At 45.8% G+C, this 15,870-nt stretch overlaps 1 long non-coding RNA gene across 1 annotated transcript in view; it reads right to left on the bottom strand.

Annotated features, from left to right (window-relative positions):
• The window catches only part of LOC142249199 (uncharacterized), a 28,990-nt gene extending 22,070 nt beyond the window's left edge, over window positions 1–6,920 (bottom strand). Inside the window, exon 1 of the long non-coding RNA XR_012725010.1 lies at window positions 6,764–6,920. This is a non-coding gene — a long non-coding RNA (uncharacterized LOC142249199). The remainder of the gene's footprint in view (window positions 1–6,763) is intronic.
• Between the last annotated feature and the right edge of the window lie 8,950 nt (window positions 6,921–15,870).

Raw genomic sequence — 15,870 nt, 5'->3', positions numbered from 1 at the left:
CCCCCATTACTGCATATGTGAGCCCCAATGGGGACAGCGTTGCTGATGTATGTAAAGCGCTGCGGAATATGTTGATGCTCTATAAAAATAAAGATTATTATTATGTCTCTTACAAAAGTGTAAGAAGTTTATATTTTACAATCTTGCGTTATTCACTGGCCAGCTCTTTTATTGCAGTCTCTTGTGCATCCATGGCTCTCGATGTCTGGGCCGCAGACGTCTAGGTACAGGCCCTGCTGAGTGTCTCCATCCACCCAGTGTATCAAACGACGCCTCTTCCACAAGAAGAACGGATGGAGAAGCCTCCATGTCAGTGACCTCTTCCTCAAGGAGTATCTGATGAACCCCCGCTCCCCTGTTATCACTCTCCTCTTCATGTTTCTGTCACATTTGTCTTTGAACTGCATGTTTGGGTCAAAAAGAAGGTCTAAAGGGGCAATCAATCATGGCAGCAGCGCTCCAGCGTCCGGCGAGTGACAGCATGAGAGAGGGCCCCTCCTGGTCACCCCCAGAAGATGCCCCCTACAGAGTGGTGGTTACTCTATTAAAGTGCATGATGGAGTTGCTTTCTATAAAGTTAATCAAACGAAATCCCAAATAATCAGCTTTCATACGGACCAAGATAGTCAAGACACTATTAAAAAGGGATACTCTTTCAGGCTTCCGTCACACATCCGTGCCTCTGGTACGTGTTTGCCATTTTTTACACGTACCGGAGACACGTACACACGGGGACCTAGGTAATCCCAATGGTTAGGAGACACGTAAGTATTTAGGAACGGAACATGTGTCCGTTCCGTACTTACGTGTCTCCGCGAGTTCCATACGCTGACATGTCCGTGTTGCTCCGGCAGCACGGGTGTCACACGGCCCGCACTCGTACCACACGGATGTAGTGTGGATGCGGTTCCGTGTGACACGCGCCGGAGAAACATACATGTCAGGTTAAAAATAAAAAAACACACACTCACCTCCACGAGCCCTGCAGTATTTGCCTCGGCTGTCACCTGCATCTGTCCCCCAGTGAATTTGAACAATGCATCTTCTTCACTGGGGACCGGAAGCAGCGTCAGCGGGGCGTGGCCTGTACCGGACACTGTCATTCAGCACCACAGACAGCTCCGGAAGAATCAGGTAAGGCGGGACTTTCCGTTCTCCGTGTGTTATTACATATAACACATGGAGAACACGTACGTGCCATAAACACAGCACACGGGGAATAAAACACCCCTTTAACACCTACGTGACAAAAACGTTACGTTTTGTCACGTAAGTGTGGCAGAGGCCTCAAGTGGGAGAATGAAAAAATATCTAGGAATCTTTTTAACGAAACCCTTAACAAATATAAGTCAAACAAACCTAGAGACCATTTACCAATCTATACAAAAAATCCTCTTAAACCTTGCAAAAGTGAAAGTCTCATGGATAGGAAGAGCAGTCTCATACAAAATGTCAATACTGCCAAAACTCATACATGTTTTCCGCTCTATCTCCTTAATCATTCCCAAATCCTGGCTACAAAAACTCCAACACCAGCTAGTCAAACACATATGGACCAACAATAAACCTAGGGTTGCAAGATCCATCTTAGCAAAACATAAAAAGAGTGGTGGACTAAGCCTCCCCAACATATCCGCTTACTATTCAGCAAGCATTACAAAGCTTAGCCAAAAATGGCTGTGTGGCGCCCCTGAGGGTCTAGTCACCACAGAGGTACTGCACCTCAGCCAGAGGTGTGATACCCCATTGCCCGATAAGGAGGAGCACACACACCACAGTACACACACACTCTTAGTATAGCTACACCACTTCAGGCCATGGTTAGGGCGAGATTGCTCCTTAGGGAGAGCACAGTCCCGGAGACAGTCTGGAGATGGGGTTAGTTAGTGGGTTGACACTTAGAACGGAGTGCAGAACAAAGTAGGATGTGGAGGAGAGAAGTCCTGAGGACTGGAGCCAGAGGACCTCGTCCTAGGACAAGGAGGAAGAACGGGTCCTAGGGCCACAGGAAGTGAGAGATCCACCCGTGGGCTCACATCCACGGCCGACTTACTGGTGTAGAGGGACTTGGCTGCAAAGGGGACCAGCCCTTAGACTAGTGGAAAACAACCAGGCTCAGCTAGCAAAACCGGAGGTTGAGGTAGCTTCATGTGCCGAAGCCAAAATCACACGACACCGGTTCAGGGCACTGTGTGTGAGACACAGGGCAGGAGGGCGAAGCCAGCGTAGGAAGATGACCAGGAAAGGAACATAGAAAGGGACACCGGTCTTCTGCCTCCGAATTACCTGGGGATCGGCTGGATCCTGTCACCGCAGGACTCAGCACTCCTCCAAGGGCAGCATTTGACCATCCGGATGTGATAATCTGGAACTGACAACTGTGAGTAAAGAACTGATGACTGCATCCTGCTGTGTCCTGGACTTATTGCCTGCATGACCAGCCCTGCGCTGTTTAAACACTTCATCACCTAACCACTGCCCACAGCTGCCCTGGGGCCCAGCTCCACCTGTACCATCTTAGCTGCGTCACCATCTGCCCCAGCGGTCCCATCCAGCAGCGTCGGACATACCTGGCCAAAGACAATAGGTGGCGTTATGACTTATCCCCTGTAAATAACTCCTCATTTAAACGACACCGCCAGGGTCACGGAGTTGGGCCCTGGCACCATAACCTCTCTAAAAAACAGAACAGCGGCCCGGTTCCAGGTCTCCCCCGAACGGCCCTGGTGGGCGCATCAGCTGCAAGATGGAGACAACCCAGCCTGGGTTAGGATTGAAAGAAGTTTAAAGAACAACAAATCTCTACTTGCCTTATTGCTGGCTCATCTCATGGACAATTCGAGACCCTTACCCAAAAATATGCTACATAAATCTACCGTCATTGACTGGAAATCTCTCCTCCTCGACGCCCAGCTGTACAAAACAAATGATACTCCAAAATTCATACCCCTAGAATTTCTTATCCCCAAAATAAATCTAGCAACTTGGAAACAACACGGTATAACAAATCTATTGGATATCCTTATAGATGACATCCCGGTCACCATTGGAGAGATAAAACTCAAATTTGGTCTCCCCATCAAAGAATATAGAAATTGGTTACGCATTAATCAACAGTTTTTAACAGAAGAAGTCAAACTTAAATTACCAACTCTTATAGTCAGTCTACTGAACAACCCCCTAAACAACCAAACATAGAAAACTAATAATATTTATAAGGTATTTAATAAAGACTCAGGGCCCAATATAACAACATGGGAAGAAGACCTGGGAGTAAAAGTTGAGGGGGAGAGGTTTTTTGAAAACTTTTGATACTATATACACAAACTCCCCCTGCGTTACTCTCTAGGTGGTATTTCACCCCGCAAAAATTAAACATGATTTTTCCACAAAAATCACCCCTCTGCTGGAGGAATTGTGGGGAAAAATGAAGCCTAAAGCGGGCTTTACACGCTACGACATCGCTAATGCGGAGTCGTTGGGGTCACGGAATTCGTGACGCACATCCGGCCGCATTAGCGATGCCGTTGCGTGTGACATCGATTAGCGATTTTGCATCGTTGCAAAACAGTGAAAAATCGCTAATCGGCGACACGGGAGTCCATTCCCAATTATCGTTACTTCAGCAGTAACGAGGTTGTTCCTCGTTCCTGCGGCATCACACATCGCTGCGTGTGACGCCGCAGGAGCGAGGAACGTCTCCCTACCTGCCTCCCGGCCGCTATGCGGAAGGAAGGAGGTGGGCGGGATGTTACGTCCCGCTCATCTCCGCCCCTCCGCTGCGATTGGGCGGCGGTTCAGTGACGTCGCTGTGACGCCGCACGGACCGCCCCCTTAGAAAGGAGGCGGTTCGCCGGTCACAGCGACGTCGCCGGACAGGTAAGTATGTGTGACGGCTCTGGGCGATGTTGTGCGCCACGGGCAGCGATATGCCCGTGTCGCGCAACAGATGGGGGCGGGTACGCACACTAGCGATATCGGGACCGATATCGCAGTGTGTAAAGTAGCCTTAACCCATATATTTTGGAACTGCCCAATCCTTGATAATTTGTGGTTGGACAAAAAAAGGCCTTATATTAAAAATTACTCATCTAAGTATCCCGCTCACTCCCCGGATAATTCTGTTCTCATTAGGTCTTGACGACATTGCAAACAAATATAGACGTATTCTCTGCCATATTTTACTAACCATAAACATCTTACAGCGTCAAGATGGGAACAGGTGTTTCCCCCCAAAATAGAGGACCTAGTGGAGAGAGTTTCCCTCCTCAATACATTTGAATATACCCTATTTTTCGTTTTATAAGACGCACCGAATTATAAGATGCACTCCAAATTTAGAGAAAATAAAGGTATATGGGGTCCGTTTTATAAACTGGTGGTGTCTTACCGGCGGGGGGCAATAGCTGTGATATGGAGCAGGGGTCACAGAAGGCAGCGGCGGTGCTGGAGTACGGTGATGCTGCGGCAGTGCAGAGGGGGGCCAAGATGTTCACTGGGGGCTGCGGCGCTGTCCTGGGTCAGCTGGCGCTGCTCTGTACACTAGGCGGTGGTGATTCACGGGACATTCTGAAGATTTCGGCGGTGCGGGCTTCAAAGAAATGGCGGTCGGAGTCGGTCCATGCGCAGATGAGAGTTTGAGCTGAGAGCTCCATGTGCGCATGCGCCGACTCTGGGGACTAAGCTTTCTTTGTGCCATTATAGATCCAGCAATGATGTATATATAATAATTGTAAAAGTACTTTTAACAAAAGGAAAAAGCTCTGATCTTTCCATGTAAATTGCTTTTTATACTTATTTATTCCCCCCCCCGTATTCCCCATGTAATCACCATCCCTAATTTTTCCTTCTGTGTCTCCCATACTTTTCCATACCATACCTAGCATTTGAAAATCAATAAAAACATTTAAATGAAAGTACATGATGAGTAAATACCTAATTAAAAAAACCCTTTCCATTCATTATAGAAAGTGGGGAAAGTTGGGGTCTGCTTGGCTACTGATACAGATCCACCCCTGCGTATATCAGGGCGACGTTTTGGTCTTGTTCAGTGGAGCAGATCAGCATGGCACCTGTGTAGGAGAGCACTATAAGTCACATGGGAAGAGTCCCGGCTCTGATATCGGAGGTCCCTTTAAATACTGCGGCATAAAGCAGTTATATAACATGAGCAGCGGAGAGGTAACCGCGAGGCACTTGCAGGTTTCAGAGATGAACTTGCACAAAGGCCGAGGTTTTCAGAGAAGATAAGTTTTCAGGGCAAATATAAAACCACGAGCTCTAAGTGATGGCCATAAGACACAATTGCATCACAGGTAATTATAGTAATGAGACAGTCAATGCTCAGGTATGTTCCCCGGGGGCAGAATCCACAACTCCTGCCGGCTGCTCGCTCAGGAATGTACAGAGGCAACTCCACCGCCTGTCAGTGACGACCAAGCTGCGAGGAGCTGAGTCCTGAGCGATGGTGACAACCTGCACAGGTGTCCGCCATACAATCATCCCCTCATGTCTCTACTTATCCTGCACTGAGCCACATCCAGAGCTCTAACATCATGTCTCATCCTCCAGAGCTGAAATCACTATTCTGTTGTTACATTGTCTCATCCTCCAGAGCTGCAGTCACTATTCTGTTGTTACATTGTCTCATCCTCCAGAGCTGCAGTCACTATTCTGTTGTTACATTGTCTCATCCTCCAGAGCTGCAGTCACTATTCTGTTGTTACATTGTCTCAACCTCCAGAGCTGCAGTCACTATTCTACTATTACATCATATCTTAGTCACCCCCAGAGCTGCAGTCACTATTCTGCTGTTACATCATGTCTTAATCTCCAGAGCTGAAGTCACTATTCTACTATTACATCATGTATTATCCTCCAGTCACATTCAGAGCTGCAGTTATTATTCTGCTGTTAAATTGTCTTATCTTCCTGTTACCCCTATGTCTCATCCTCCAGAGCTGCAGTCACTATTCTGCTGTTACATTATGTCTCATCCTCCACCGCTGAAGTCACTATTCTACTATTACATCATATCTTATACTCCAGTCATCCCCAGAGCTGCAGTCACTATTCTGCTGTTATATCATGTCTTATCCTCCAGAGCAGAAATCATTATTCTACTATTACATCATGTCTTATCCTCTAGTCACCCCTAGAGCTGAAGTCACTATTCTGCTGTTACATCATGTCTCATCCTCCAGAGCTGAAGTCACTATTCTACTATTACATCATGTATTATCCTCCAGTCACATTCAGAGCGCAGTCACTATTCTGCTGTTACATTGTCTTATCCTCCAGAGCTGAACTCACTATTCTGCTGTTACATCATTGTCTTCTCTCCAGAGCTGCAGTCACTATTCTGCTGTTACATCATGTCTCTTCCTCCAGTAACCTCCAAAGCTGCAGTCACTATTCTGCTGTTACATCATGTCTTATCTTTGAGTCACCTCCAGAGCTGCAGTCACTATTCTGCTGTTACATCATGTCTTATCCTCCAGTCACCTCCAGAGCTGCGGTCATAATATTGATGGTTTATGGCTACAAACCCACCTGGCAGTCACAACCAATCCTTGCTGCTGGTGTAACTTGCTGATGCTAATGATGGGATATGATGTAACATAATTTTGATTGCAGCTTTGCCTGTGACTAGAGTATGTGATGTACAAGATAACTAAGTATCATTAAATCTTCTATGCAAATGATCAGTGATGCCGCTCGGCTGACAGTGCAGATAAAGTCCTGTATATGGTATGTAAGGTACCTGTATGGTATGATGCTTCTTTACATATAGGGTCTGCAATCAGGTACTGGGGTCTTTTATTTATCATTCAATTCTTCTGTCTCTTACACTGAAGGGTTAAATCGTGGGAAGTCCTGGGATGGCAGAGAGCAGGTTGTATCAGGGCAGGAGTGCCAGGGTGTCTACTCCAGATTTCTGCAGATGAATGTGGAGGATTAGACACATTACATTCATGTAAAGCAAGAAGCAACAAGTCCTCCTGACACAGCAATAACATTGCTGAACATGAGCCCGAGGGCATAGAGAGGGCAGCGCTAAACCACAGAGGGCAGTGCCAGCCACACACACAGCCCTGATACCACCTCATACCACACCCTGCTCCTAGCGCAGGAGGTAGTGCGGCAGTAATCCAGGGACACCGTGCTGCAAGCAGATATGTACCCATCCCCATTGCTAGCGGGTACTATGCGGTGAGCGTAGGATCCTCCACGTGATTATCTGCCATAGACAACACAGCAAAGCGTTGTGATTAAATAAATTAAAGTGGTGATCTGGGAGACCAGTGACCGTGGTGGCCACAGGCCAGGGAGACCAGTGACCGTGGTGGCCACAGACCATGGAGACCAGTGACCGTGGTGGCCACAGACCAGGGAGACCAATGACCGTGGTGGCCACAAACAAGGAAGACAAGTGACCGTGGTGGCCACAGACAAGTAAGGCTAGTGACCGTGGTGGCCACAGACAACGAAGGCCAGTGACCGTGGTGGCCACAGCCCATGGAGACCAGTGACTGTTGTGGCCACAGACCAGGGAGACCAGTGACTCTGGTCTCCCTGGTTTCTTGTAATCTTGGTCACTGGTCACCAGTGACCAGAACTACAAGAAACCAGGGAGACCAGTGTTTACAAGAGACCAGTGACCAGAAGTACAAAAGACCTTGGAGACCAGTGACCAAGATTACAAGAGATCAGTGTCCATGATTACCAGAGACACGAGTAACGGAAGACCATTGACCAGGGATACAAGTGACCAAGTAGATCACTGTAACCAGACTGACCAGTAACTAGGCAGACCAACGACAAGTCTGGCCAGTGAGACACTAGGTACAGCAAAGTATCAAGCTAATGGTGGAAGGAAAACCCTTTGTCTAAGAAAGGGGAAAATGGTGACCCCTGACCAAACTTACCGCTGTTCATTGGGGTCCCTCACCACCATAGATCGACTCAACACATACAGCGCCTACAAGTAGTATTCAACCCCCTGCAGATTTAGCAGGTTTACACATTCGGAATTAACTTGGCATTGTGACATTTGGACTGTAGATCAGCCTGGAAGTGTGAAATGCACTGCAGCAAAAAAGAATGTTATTTCTTTTTTTTTTTTTTTTTTTTTTAAATTGTGAAAAGTTTATTCAGAGGGTCATTTATTAATCAACCCCTCAATCCACCAGAATTCTGTTTGGTTCCCCTAAAGTATTAAGAAGTATTTCAGGCACAAAGAACAATGAGCTTCACATGTTTGGATTAATTATCTCTTTTTCCAGCCTTTTCTGACTAATTAAGACCCTCCGCAAACTTGTGAACAGCACTCATACTTGGTCAACATGGGAAAGACAAAGGAGCATTCCAAGGCCATCAGAGACAAGATCGTGGAGGGTCACAAGGCTGGCAAGGGGTACAAAACCCTTTCCAAGGAGTTGGGCCTACCTGTCTCCACTGTTGGGAGCATCATCCGGAAGTGGAAGGCTTATGGAACTACTGTTAGCCTTCCACGGCCTGGACAGTCTTTGAAAGTTTCCACCCGTGCCGAGGCCAGGCTTGTCCGAAGAGTCAAGGCCAACCCAAGGACAACAAGGAAGGAGCTCCGGGAAGATCTAATGGCAGTGGGGACATTGGTTTCAGTCAATACCATAAGTAACGTACTCCACCGCAATGGTCTCCGTTCCAGACGAGCCCATAAGGTACCTTTACTTTCAAAGCGTCATGTCAAGGCTCGTCTACAGTTTGCTCATGATCACTTGGAGGACTCTGAGACAGATTGGTTCAAGGTTCTCTGGTCTGATGAGACAAAGATCGAGATCTTTGGTGCCAACCACACACGTGACGTTTGGAGACTGGATGGCACTGCATACAACCCCAAGAATACCATCCCTACAGTCAAGCATGGTGGTGGCAGCATCATGCTGTGGGGCTGTTTCTCAGCCAAGGGGCCTGGCCATCTGGTCCGCATCCATGGGAAGATGGATAGCACGGCCTACCTGGAGATTTTGGCCAAGAACCTCCGCTCCTCCATCAAGGATCTTAAGATGGGTCGTCATTTCATCTTCCAACAAGACAACGACCCAAAGCACACAGCCAAGAAAACCAAGGCCTGGTTCAAGAGGGAAAAAATCAAGGTGCTGCAGTGGCCTAGTCAGTCTCCTGACCTTAACCCAATTGAAAACTTGTGGAAGGAGCTCAAGATTAAAGTCCACATGAGACACCCAAAGAACCTAGATAACTTGGAGAAGATCTGCATGGAGGAGTGGGCCAAGATAACTCCAGAGACCTGTGCCGGCCTGATCAGGTCTTATAAAAGACGATTATTAGCTGTAATTGCAAACAAGGGTTATTCCACAAAATATTAAACCTAGGGGTTGAATAATAATTGACCCACACTTTTATGTTGAAAATTTAATAAAATTTAACTGAGCAACATAACTTGTTGGTTTGTAAGATTTATGCATCTGTTAATAAATCCTGCTCTTGTTTGAAGTTTGCAGGCTCTAACTTATTTGCATCTTATCAAACCTGCTAAATCTGCAGGGGGTTGAATACTACTTGTAGGCACTGTAGGTGTGGAACCTAATACCTGACCCTAGGTATCTCCAGTGCTGGACCCTAAATAGGGAATAGGTGGAATGAGCTCTTTGTCAACCCCACTAAACACAAGGAGGACACACGGGGGAAAGTGCATGACCTACTTATCCACAGATGACTCAGGTTGAAGATCAGCAAAGTTTCATCAACGATACTACAGATAACTACAAGCCACCTGCTTGCAACCAAAGCTTGAATGAACTGAATAATATCAGCAGTCCAGGGAAGATGGGAGTATTTAAGCACAAGGGGAATACTGATAAACAGCAGCTGGATGGAAGGAGGGCTCCCTGGGTTCTAAAGGGCAAGAGATAAAAACCCATCAGGAAAGCTACCTAGTACAATGAATACTAGCAGCAGGAACAATAGAAAGTAAGGGAACATTTTGCACAGCCAAACGCTGTGACCTTCTATTGCCAGAAACCACATGACTGTCTGTCACTCGTGACACCAAACATCACGAAAAAAAACAGAAACCAGTAAAAAGGGACATCAGTGAACAGGATTACAAGAGACCAGGGAGATCAGTGACCAGAGACTAATGACCAGAATCCATGCAGACCAGTGAAAAAAAACACGGAGACCAGAGACAATGGTAACTAAAGCTCTTTGACCAGGGATACCAATGACCAGGTAGACCAGTGTAACCAGAATGACCAGTAACAAGAGAGACCAGTGAAAAGTGTGACCAGTCCTATGGAAATATAGACCTACATAAATACAGACCTATATAAACACAGTCCCATGTAAATACAGTCCTATGTAAACTAATTATAAAGCAAGAACAAGTTCCACACCTTTGTACTCGACATTGTGTTGTAATTCTTCACTATTATCAGTATCTCTGCTTGTGATTAGAAAATGGAAATATCTTTATTTATACACAGACACTTGAAACCCATTATTGCTCAATATGTCTCACAGCTGAGCGTTTGCTTCAATGTATCCAGTCCATACAATCCTCTGATCTGATCTGTTCTCCCGGAGATAAGCGTTCTAGGCGTTCTCATACAGGACATGGAATCACTCGACCAAACGACAGCTCTTGTGTATGGGCGAGCCGGCCGAGATGATAGCCATGTAATTTGGTTGCCTGTAGTTTATTTGCCACCTCGCTTCTCGTTTTGTATTCTCTCAGAAATTGGAGGAACTCAGTGTAAAGTTTCTATTAAGATGTCAGTTCTGACTGCGCCGGTCCCGGGGTATGGAGCTGGGACTACAAAGTAACGAAGACTCCTCGGGAAAAAAACGTCCAAGCTCATCACATCCTTGTTTGATGAGGAGCCGTGAGGAGCGCCCCCCGGAGGATCACACTCGCAGCAGCTATGCATTTGCTTACAGATCACATCCTGGAATCATCTCTCCATCAGAATTAATGTGATGTGGAGCAGGGAACGCTCAGAGGTGTCCGACAACGTCAGAAGATTCACCATTAATTACAGGGAATGAATAGCCAAGTGCGAGAGAAGAAGAGACGCTAATTAACTTATTTATGGCTGGTGTCTGCTAAGAACATGAAAAATATCATCACCAAACTGCTCTGGCCTGAAAACCACTATAAATGTATAACCCCTAACAAGTCATTCTTTATAAGAGAAATTACATGATGTAAGAGCAACCACAGAGACCCCCAACATCACCGGAGGACATTGGACCCTGTTGATCTGAGGGGCACAAGTATTCAGATTCCGGGGGGCAATTCACCTTATGTCAATTCACCTTATGTGGGGGCAACATGACTGGTATCAGCCCCTCTTATAACGCTCCAGTACTGATATAACCCCCAAACATTACACCACATGTGACTGATATCAGTCCCTCTTATAACACTCCAGTACTGATATAACGTCCAGACATTACACCACATGTGACTGGTATCAGCCCCTCTTATAACGCTCCAGTACTGATATAACGTCCAGATATTACACCATATGTGACTGATATCAGCCCCTCTTATAACACTCCAGTACTGATATAACGTCCAGACATTACACCACATGTGACTGATATCAGCCCCTCTTATAACGCTCCAGTACTGATATAACCCCCCAAACATTACACCACATGTGACTGATATCAGTCCCTCTTATAACGCTCCAGTACTGATATAACGTCCAGATATTACACCATATGTGACTGATATCAGCCCCTCTTATAACGCTCCAGTACTGATATAACGTCCAGATATTACACCATATGTGACTGATATCAGCCCCTCTTATAACGCTCCAGTACTGATATAACGTCCAGATATTACACCATATGTGACTGATATCAGCCCCTCTTATAACGCTCCAGTATTGATATAACCCCCAAACATTACATCGTATGTGACTGATATCGGCTTCTCTTATAATGCTCCAGCGCTGATATAACCTCTAGACATTATACCATTTGTGCTTAATATCAGCCCCTCTTATAACACTCCTGTACTGATATTTACCCCAGACATTAGATCACATGTCACTGATATCAGTCCCTCCAGAACTGATATAACCCCCAAACATTAGATCATATGTGACTGATATCAGGCCCTCTTATATCGCTACAATACTGATATAACATCTTATATGGCTGCTGCATTATATATACTCTCCAGACTGTGAGGGTTACTGTCCCTTTAATATTACATATACGCCATGCATAATAAGCTGTGTAGATCGCCAAGTTTTTCATCTTAAATTCTTCCTCTGCACAGAGCCGCTACAACTTAGGAAAGGCCAGTTTTATTGAAGCTGCGGAGCTGTAATTCAATCTGCCGGGGACTACATTGTGTCAACTCCACCATCTGTAACCATTTATATATGTGCACCCCCCACCTTAACCAGCCAACTCTGCGCCAGTCCAAGACACGGGGCGGTTAGATATGAACTGAGCGGAGTAAGACAAGCCTCTGGCAGAGTAGTCAGGGAGTGGGCACATAGAGCGATGTCACCCCGGCCATCCGCCATCATGTAACGAGTCGTGACCGGGACCATTAAGCGTTCATGAGCTCTTGCGCTAAACAATGCGCCCAGTTATCATAAAGCATCTCCTGAAATCACAAATAAAGCGCAGCCATACTGAAGGGTCAACGGCGGGGCACTACGGCAGCCATGGAGGAGGCTGCGGACCCGGGGTGGGGGGCTGTGCCACTCTCGCTTGTAGTCAGGGATGTGTTTGCACACTTCAGATCCTCTGCGTTTCTCTGTGTATTCAAAGTTAATCAGCGTGAAGAGACAGAAGAGACAAAGGGATGAAAGAAAGAAAGAGCGCAAGAGAGGAAGCAGAGAATGACAGGAATGGGATTCCCAACATATCAGGATCTAAATCACTGGGGGCAAGTCAAAAAAGTCAGGAACGCTTCTAAACAGAGCCTTTCAGGATGGCGGCAATAACACCCATTACTCTAATTTACAATGATGAGAGTAATGTGTAGACATCTCTTACAAGCGCACGTGGAGCAGATGGGGGTGGGTTTCCTGGTGAACAAATGTAAGAGGGTCTCAGTGTGGGGGGATCCGTACTGATACATGGCACATAAGTACTCACTGACATGTCATCTCCATGCAGAATGGTGAATCCTACCCCGTGATACCAGCACCATCCTCCCATCATCCTGACCTGACCTTGTTTCCCCAAAAATAAGACACCCCGAAAATAAAATCTAGCATGATTTTACAGGATTTTTGGAATACAAGCCCTACCCCAAAAATAAGCCCTAGTCACAGTCAGGGCTGGCGTTAGAGGGAGTAAAGCTGCACAATTTCCCAGGGACCCCACTCTCTTAGGGACCCCAGCAGTTGTATTTAAAGGTCAAGATTGTTTAAGGACCTTTGGTAACTTCACAGTCATGTGACATGATGTCATCAAAGGTCTCTTAATTGCCGGAGTCTAAAAGAACTGAACAGAAGACAGGCTGGTATGCAAGACTGGCATTAGGGTGAAGGGAGAGAAAACTGGGCAGTTTCAAAGGGTTCCCATTCTCCTAGGGGTCCCAGTATTTATATCCTGATGACAAGACTGCTTAAGGACCTTTGTGACATCAGGTTGTTACCAAAAGGTCTTTTAATTACAGGGAGTCTAAAGCTGAAGAGGAGACAGGCAGGTATGTGCCATGTGTGTGTGTGGGTAGATAGATATAGGATCACTTATGAAAAAGTGATTTTTATTCTACGCGTTTCGGAGCAGGATAGCGTCTTCTTCAGAAATAAATCACTGATATACTTATCAGATTTATTCCTGAAGAAGGAGCTATCCTGCTCCGAAAATCAATTTTGATCTTCAATGAACCTTTGAAGTTTTGTTCCTGGACGGCAGAATGGCGTTAACCCTTTCATTTCCATAAGTGATCCTGTTCATCTGCTATAGGCACTGCTGCAGCCGGAATCTCTCCATCCATGCATATACAGTAGTTGTGACTCTCACAACTACCTCAAGTGAGCGACGCTGACCCTAATGTCATTTTATCCCCACCCGGGTAAGACCCTAACTGCGCCTCCTTTTGTCTTTTAAGTTCCCACAATCTAGACAGATAGACACACATTTTTCACACACAGGATTTGGAGAGTTATGTTGATGTTCCAGAATGTGATATGTGACTGTATTTGAATAAATGCTGTTTTTTGTTTTGTTCAAGCATTAATGTGGATTGTTGTTCATGGAAAAAAATAAGCCCTAGCCTATCTTTCGGAGCAAAAAATAATATAAGACCCTATCTTATTTTCAGGGAAATACGGTATTTGGATTCTATTCTACACACATACATATAGACAATGCAAGCAGGAAAGTCGCCACCTTTCTGAATCTGCTCCCTGTTCTCCACCAGACACAGAACACATTGTTCCCGCACTCACTGGGGGAAACGTCTCGGATAAACTGCTCTATTATGGGGGTAATCTGAGTAACATTGGCCACGCACTGCCTCAAACTGCTTCCGAAACCAGGCGTTGAGCAGCAGGATTAATCTCTACTTTGGCCAGGTACCCAGATGTCCACGTGGGCAGCTGGAGGGTTGGCCTCTATTCTCCTATGCAGTCTACTAATAGAGGCAGGCAGATTTCTATCACTTATACTAATAATTTTGCATGGAATATTATGTACCAGCGCCAGCTTTTCATTCGTCCTGTGTGCAGCCTTTTATTATAAATTTGTATCATCTAGAAAAAAAGACAAAAGTGATCATTGCATTGCAGATGCTTCCCTGCATTAGCAATGAGCATGAAAAAAATATGTGCCTTACTGGAAACCCCTATGTCAGGTCTCTTTAATACACAGGAGACAACAATAAATGCATGATATGAAAGAAAAAAAATTCCGGATTTGTACATTTTCATTAAACATTTCTGAAGGACATCAGTGACGTCCTACAGGAAGGGAAGGGGTCATGAATATCCCAAGCTTGGTCGAGAATCAATGGATGGTCTGGAGAATGTGGTCAGATGGTGGCCGCTCCTGAGATGTGGGAATGACACTCATTATGACTTGTGACCTCATGATTGGAGATGCTGAAGACCTCAGAGCTGCAGTTGTTGAAGCTCAAGAGCCTGGAAGAGTCATAAAAACAAAGCAGAAGGCTGCGGACTCCTCCTGTACATGGGGCACAAATTGACATCATTACCTTCCATTGTTCTTCCTCACAGGACTGATCACTTAGCTAAAAATCCCCACTAAAAGGGTGGACAATACTTCATGAAGGGTCAAAGACCTCCAGAGTTATGGCCTGGGACCTACAGACTATTGTCTAGTGAAGAGGTTTAGACGTCCACCATGACCAAACTAAGCAGTAAAGAGGTCTAGAGAAGGGTAAAGCGAGTCTCGAACAGTTGTTATATGACTCGATTTTGGAATTGGACTTTATGATAATTCTCATAATCTGTAATAACGAAGGTGACTGAATTGTATATTGATGTTGCAATGGCAGGGTGTGCATGTACATCTCCATAAGCTGAAGCTTACAGAGGACCAACCACCAGGATTTTCATATATAAACTAAAGCCAAGCTATACTGGTTCTATCATGCTGCTTCTAGACATATCTTTAGTTGTGACATCGGATGTATACTTTCTGATATATAGACAAGTTACGTTTGTGAAATGCACTGTTATTTGATTGATAGGTGCAACGGAATATCTAATAGGTGGGTCGGGTTTTGATAGTTATTCCCACCCCTGTCTGCCTGCCTGTGCTTCCTCCCCCTGACCTTCCTCACCCTGTAATGATAGAGATAGGGGGAGGAAGGACAGGCAGGCAGACAGAGGCTTGATTAACTATCAAAACCTGACCCACCTA

The sequence above is a fragment of the Anomaloglossus baeobatrachus genome, chromosome 8 (genome assembly GCF_048569485.1).
Source record: "Anomaloglossus baeobatrachus isolate aAnoBae1 chromosome 8, aAnoBae1.hap1, whole genome shotgun sequence".
Classification (NCBI taxonomy): domain Eukaryota; kingdom Metazoa; phylum Chordata; class Amphibia; order Anura; family Aromobatidae; genus Anomaloglossus; species Anomaloglossus baeobatrachus.
The sequence above is the reverse complement of the archived record's forward strand: the minus strand, read 5'-3'. Positions and strand labels throughout refer to the sequence as shown.